This window comes from Alligator sinensis, unplaced genomic scaffold (genome assembly GCF_000455745.1).
Source record: "Alligator sinensis unplaced genomic scaffold, ASM45574v1 scaffold938_1, whole genome shotgun sequence".
Classification (NCBI taxonomy): Eukaryota; Metazoa; Chordata; order Crocodylia; family Alligatoridae; genus Alligator; species Alligator sinensis.
Genome location: NW_005842449.1, coordinates 1,040,909 through 1,047,832, shown reverse-complemented (window position 1 = coordinate 1,047,832; position 6,924 = coordinate 1,040,909). Strand labels below are relative to the sequence as shown.

At 41.2% G+C, this 6,924-nt stretch overlaps 1 long non-coding RNA gene across 3 annotated transcripts in view; it reads right to left on the bottom strand.

Moving 5' to 3' along the window:
- LOC102385298 overlaps positions 1–6,924 on the bottom strand; it is a 55,530-nt gene that overhangs the window by 16,223 nt on the left and 32,383 nt on the right. The window contains exon 5 of one of the 3 annotated variants that reach the window (XR_003095678.1): positions 3,065–3,453. The exons of the other annotated variants lie outside the window; for them this stretch is intronic. This is a non-coding gene — a long non-coding RNA (uncharacterized LOC102385298). Of the gene's footprint in view, positions 1–3,064; positions 3,454–6,924 lie in introns of those variants that run through there. 3 annotated transcript variants of the gene reach the window in all.

The following is a 6,924-nucleotide window of genomic DNA, read 5'->3' as shown; positions in this document are numbered from 1 at the left end:
TTGAGGGGGCAGATGGAGTCTACATGGGAGGGACGCTGGGGGATTGGGGAGGCAGGTTGGGTCCATGGAAGGGTTTCTGGGGTCTGGGAGGGTTTGGCAGAATTGGGGGGCTCTCAAGGGGCCTTGGAGGGATGGGTGCTCTCTTCCCCACCCCCTGGGACCAGGGGCTGTTTTTAGACCCTGACCTCCCCCATCCCCAAACAGCCTCCCTGCTCCTGGTGAACCCCCATCTCTCCCCACACTGGGACTTACTTTGTCACTCCCAGCATTGGTGAACACTGATAAAACTGCACTAGGAGTCGCTTGTGGGATGTGGGATTTGATTGGTTGCGGGGGGGTCATTCATCTGGGGATGGGGTGGGTGGGGGAGGACTAAAAATAGCCCAGTGCCAGGGATGGAGTAGGAAAAGCGCAGCTCCATGGCTGAGGCCAACAAAATCAGATATGGAGGATGGTACTAGAAGTCTTTAAGACAGATGAAGATGATGCAAGTTGGGAACAAAGCAGTCAGAAAAGACATTTCTGACCGATAAACCAAAGAGGCTACAGTTGAGAAAGTTAGGAAAGGTAAAGTGAAAGTGTATATCTACTCCTCTGTTCTGCTGGAAAATGAATATAATCTAATGAATGTGAAGTTCATCCTCTCTCAAAAAGAAGTTGCAATCAGTGCAAAAAAACTCTCTTCCACTTTCATCTCATCTGTTGCATCTAGGGAAAGGATATTATTTATTTGTTTGTTTGTCCAATTCAACTTGTCTGTTTCTGATTCAACGAGTGGGGTTTCTGCCACTTTCCAGTCACTCCCCTCCATAATAGTTCATTCATATAAAAAAAAAAATTTTAGTATCACACATTGTAGTTTCAGAACTATACTTATCTAACCCAGAAAAATTGTGCGTTTACAAGGAAAACTTTCCCCTAAACCTTGCATTTATGATACAGATACATTCCATAGTGATATATCACATTAGCTCTAGCATGTTTCATAGTCTAGTAACTCAGAAATCCTGCCTCCAGCAGTAGCTAATTACAGATATTACAGAGGAAGGAAAAAGCACCCCATGACACTCCCACCATATTTTGTAATACTGACTGTGGAGGTGGGTTGGGACTCCTGACCCCTGTGGCAATCAATCTACAGCCTGAAGCCTAAGATTTGATTATCCCATCTTGGCTTATATAGATACAAATTCTACTAGTCATAAAATTGTTCAGCCCTTTCAGTTACAATATGTGAGTATAGACATTTTAAGTATGCACTGTTGCACAATGGAGAAAATGTGGGTGAATATATAATTTAATAAATGTAAGTGTAGGAGTGAGTTGCTGATTTAATGAGTCACCATTATTCCTTGTTACCACAGAGATTGGAAAGGATGGGAGCTTATTTCTGTATGGCTTAATTATTCCTTCTCCCTCCTGCACAGTAAAAGCATTCTAGCTAATGGTTCCTACTCCTCTGATGATAAAAAAAGGGCTACTATCCTGTCCAGTCATGTACAGTATGTAATAACCTACCTACCAGTTGAAACCTTTTACAAGCTATCTTTAAAATTCCAGGCTTCAGTTTACAGAGGTGGCTCATAAAAGTTAAGTTTGTCTTGGACACAGACATTTTAAATAATTTTTGTATCTTTTTCTGAGTAGAAGTAAAACAAAGCTTGGTGCCAAAAATAAAAATTGTCCTAAATTATGCTAACTAAAAAATGTAATGAAGACAGAAATGACAAGCAGCAACTAGTGGAATATTATGTTAGACTTCCAATCTTAAAAACAGGCAAGTAAGAGGTAAAGTAGATTATTTATATTATTTTAGAAAAGGATATTGTAATTAGGATCTTGTTCCTGCAAACAAGTATGCACAAGCATCACTTTACACGAGTAGTCCCATTGAAATCAGCATCTTTGTGGCCAGGTGCAGACATTACACTTCTTCCAATTTAGGTGGCCAGAAACTGGTCTATTCCTGTAACAGGATAGAAGTTTGGTGCACATTTGGAGCTGACAGATGTGAAAAACAAACAAACCACACTTTACCAGAAGCATCATTGCATTAGTTCAGCCTGGCTCCACAGTGTCTGTATAGATCAGGTGCTTCAGCAGGGCTTTTTGGCACATTTATCTAACAGCTGATTCAATCAGTTATTATATAAAAGCACCAAGAAAACTCCACTAAAGCTCCTGATCTATACAGATGTTGGGCAAGCCGGGTCCAACTAATGTGCTGCCTCTTTTGGGTATGCACTGGGCTTGATATGGGAGTGCACCAAGTTTAAAGCACCTTTTTCCCTCCCACATCTGGAAGCAGCCATCGAATAAAAAGCCCCCACCCCACCTTTAAGGGAGTCGGTCACTGATTGCTGATGGGGGGGGGGGCAGAGAGGGCAGATCAGCTGTGCCCTCCTCCCTGTCACTGTACCCACTCTCCAGAGGCATGGGGGTCTCTCAGTGGGTATGTGGGAGCTCACCAAGAGATCCCTATGCCCTCCAAGATCTGGTGCAGTGACAGGAAGTTGTGCAGGCTGAGCATGCCTGTTATGCTGACTACTGACAGGGGAGGGGGAGAAAGTGTGGGGACTAGCTCCCTGTGTGTTATAAGTTGATTGAGATGGATTAAAATTAGTTGTTATTGTTGTTCTTTTTTTTTTTTAATTTCCAACCCCTTGATGGCCATCAGGAGAGGGATGGAGGAGAGAGGGAAAGTGCAGAGTATGTGCGTGTGTTTGTGAGAGGGAGTGAGAGAAGCAGCCAGAGAGGGAGCACAGGAGTGAGGGGGATAGATAGGAAGAGTGTGGGAAGGAGAAAGAAAAATAGTATTTTCAAATCTCCTCCCTCTTCTTTTTTATCTTGCATCCCTCCCTTCAGGTCTTTGCTTTTTTTCTAAAGCCCTTTGGGCTGTAAAAGGTGCTGGCCCCCACAAGAAAATAGAGACAGCTGTTTAGATGAGTAGGTTAGAGCATTGTGCTAATAATACTAAGGTTGCAGGGTTGATCCCTAGTTGGGCTAAATGATCACTTTCATACTTCTCTATGAAATGTGTGTTATTTGCTTGCTTGTATCACCAGGTGGCCATGATGAGTTTCTTTATTTTTCTTTTCTTTTTTCATTTTTCCCCTCCTGTCTCCACCACAGTGATGATTTCCACCTACCTCGCTCCTGTAGCGCTGGGGAGCTGTGTCACACTGCCCTCCATGGCAGCCATCTCCCAGCCCAGCCAGGGTGGCTTTTCACTGTGCTTGGCCTCTGCACTTCTCCATGCTACAGTGCAAGGAAGGCATGGTGGTGGAGAGGTGTGTGTGGATGTATGTGCATGCACACACATGCTTGTCAGGTTCATGTGGGTCACTACTGGGGGCTCCCGTGCCTCCGTCTCCTCCCCTTCCCATCTCTCCAGCACAGTTCTGGCTGCTCCCTGTCTGTCTCCTTGTTTCCCAGCTGGCCAAGGTAGCACCTCTGTTTTGAAGCAAAAATAAAGTGAGTGCCCCCTTCCCCATCTCTGTGCAGGTGGCAGCTACAGGGCTGTGCATGCACACCATGCTATCACCCCAGACCCCACTTCCCTATCCGCAATTAGCATGACAAGTGTGTCCAGTCCGCACGGCTCCCTATCACTGTGCCCGCTCACCCACCAAGAGACCCACATGTCTCCCATAAGCAGATGTAGTGACAGCAGGCAGATCAGGCTGGAGATGCTTGTCATTGACTCAGCAATCCCTGGCAGCCTGGAGAGACTTCAGGTCACTCTAAGAGGTGTGCTCAAGCCCCACAAGCTGCGGGCCTTGGCCAGTGCAGGCAGTTTCATGCCCCCCACATTGAACAGTGAATTTCTTCTGTTCAATCTTGACCTCAGCTGCCGGCCTTACAGAAACCCACATAGATTTGAGCAAATACCACCTTGAGTTTTTTTTAATAACTGTACTTAACCACTAAGGGTAAACAAATGCATAACTGTTACTAGGATCAGGGTCTCTCTCTAGAAAGAACTTGCAAAGCCCAGAACCAACATGTGAGAAGGTCAGGGTACAAAAGCAGCAAGCTGTGTGTGTGAAGATGCAGTTAGAGGCAACAACCCACAGATGGAGATGGTGCTTTTTAAAATTAGTTTGTCACTTTCAAAATGAATGACCTCAAATAAAATATGTATTCATTTATACCTGGAGATTTAAACTGTTGTCATTCCCTAAGACAAAAAGGACAGGATTTAAAGGTTTATTGGTGGATAAGTGACTTTAAGTGATTCAGAATAAAATTTATTGTAATATTATGGGTCCAGGGTGGTTTATTTTTTAAATCAATGATTTTTTGCCTGAAAAAATGAATTAACATTGTACTGTGGATATACTATTTTCAGCTTCAGACATGGACAAATACAAAAATATGTAAAATCCTATTTTAAAATAAGATATTGAACATCTAGATCTTGTTTATAAATCAATTATAAAAGTACAAAATCCAAGGATATACAAAAAACTAGAATTCTTGGTTCCAAAATGATACCTTTTTATTGGACCAACTGGAAAACGGCAAGAAAACTGTCCTTTTCTGCAAGCTTTCAGGATCAAAGTCCCTTCGTCAGGCTCTGGGAAAAGTGTAGATGGTACAAGATGGTAAAAAGTCCCCATAGGTAAGAAATAAATTTCATTTTTGCACAGAGGGAGCTGAAGATGGAAGTTTGTCCCTCTGGGTCTATTCCATCTTCAGTTCCCTCTGTGCATAAATAAAGTTTATTTCCTACCTATGGGGACTTTTTACCATCGTGTACCATCTACATTTTTCCCAGAGCCTGACGAAGGGACTTTGATCCCAAAAGCTTGCAGAAAACGACAATTTTCTTGCCATTTTCCAGTTGGTCTAATAAAAGGTATCATTTTGGAACCAAGAGTTCTAGTTTTTTGTATGCCTTTTTGTCTCAGACCAACACGGCTATCAAGTATACCCCTAAATCCAAGGATAGGCAGTTTTGAAGGAATAAGTGATGCGTGTGTGAATTACGCTGTATGTCTGTTTTCATATTCATGCTGTTATCCCAACTGAGACTATCTCCTTTTCACTGCATTTTATATCAGTAATATTTGGGAGGTCTGCTTCTTAACCTCCCATCATAATCTCAGCAGCACTATTGCTGGGTAGACCATTATGCACTTTTATGATTTTTCTGCATGAAAAGTGATTCCTGACATCTTTCTCATTTTCATTTCATGCTATCCAAGACTGTATAATTCAATTCCATTTGTTCTACTGTGACAAAGTTATCTTTAATCTATTTAAATAATCATTTTACTTTCTTTGTTTGATCACCCTCAGAAATGAAAGTAAAAGAAGTAAAATGCTGAATGTTAAAGCTTTGGGTAAACTAGGGAATTTTTGAAAAAATTTCCAAACACTGATTGAAGGTCACCATTGTTACTGATGTGGAGAACTCTAATGTAGAGCGATCACAAGATGCTTGCATTGTTTTCAACACTAATTTAGAATCTGGAGAAACAGGGATCTTAAGGATGGGGAGGAATCTGTATGTATTTTAAAGACTGCTTAACAAAGTAACAGCATGGTACATACACAGGCAAACTTAATTCTGATGCTTCACTTTGCTTGCGTGACCTGCAACCTCAGGGATAGATGAGGGCTCACCCTAAAAGCTTGCACAAGGGCGTAATGAGTTATATTCCCTTCCATTGCAACCTGTATTATGAGAAGCAGTGGGAGATGGAAAATATCTTCCTGGAGACCCCAATATGCAGGCATGTACAAGAAGGGCAGGTAGGAGAAGGGTAGGTGAGCTAGCCAGTCAGAGGAACCAACCTGTGACATATATAAGGCTGATACATCAGTACATCCCAAAGAAGTTCTTGTTCTAAACTTGTGGTAAAAGCACAATTTACCCTTGATATTCTTTTAATATAGGAACTTTGATTTGGTTCTGGAAGTGGGTTTTTTCTATGCCATTTCCCATTATTTTAATTAAGACAGCTCAGAAAACAGAACTTCTATCATGTACAACTATCATAATAAACTATTTGTTTATCAGCAGATTTTGGACCAGGTGTTTTCAGTATCACAATGCAGTTCTTCACCAGGTGAGCTAAAGGAATAACTAATAGCAATGTTACAGGTTCTTAGATGGAGCAAGAGCCAGCAATCTGATTTAGTGACTTAGCGGAGTCTCAGGATCTGGTGGATTAATTTTATTTTGTATGGCAATCTGATAATTGGATAATGGACATTTTCTATAAATATTTTTAATGTGTTGTAATTGTGTTGAGAGATGGGATGATCAATGAAAAAATTGTAAAATTAATATTATTCTGATCTAACAAACACAGTTTCAGAAATCTGCTTGATGTTTATCTTGGTCCTGTGAAAACTATAAATCTATGGAAATGAGTGTGACCCTGGAGGGAAAACACAAGAAACCATGACAGTCTGTAGCTCACCAGTATGCTGTTCGTTACATACTGACCATTTCAATTCTAGCACTTAGCAGCACACTACTAAAACTCTTGGGGGGAATAAAACCCCAAACCTAACGAACAAGCCTGATAATGGGAACAAATGATGAAACGGTTGATGTTGGTCGCTAAGATATAAAGAGGTTCTTGCTAACTAGCATGCTTAAGTGCAGCACAAATAGCAGCATCTAAGATATACTAAAGCAACTAATTGCATTATTGGTTCTCAACTAATGCAATACAGGTTGTATGTGTAAAGAAAATATGTTTGTGGTTAAAGTTCTACTTCTTACTAATAATCAGAATACTTAGCAGTTATATCAGTTTACATTCTATTACATCTGCAAATGTAGAATAATGATTTTTTTTCAACAGAGAAAAGATCCATTCCTATTTGGAAGCTAATAGTAATTGAAGATTCAAGAGGAGGTTAGATGAGTATCTAGCTGGGGTCATCTAGACCCAGCACTCTTTC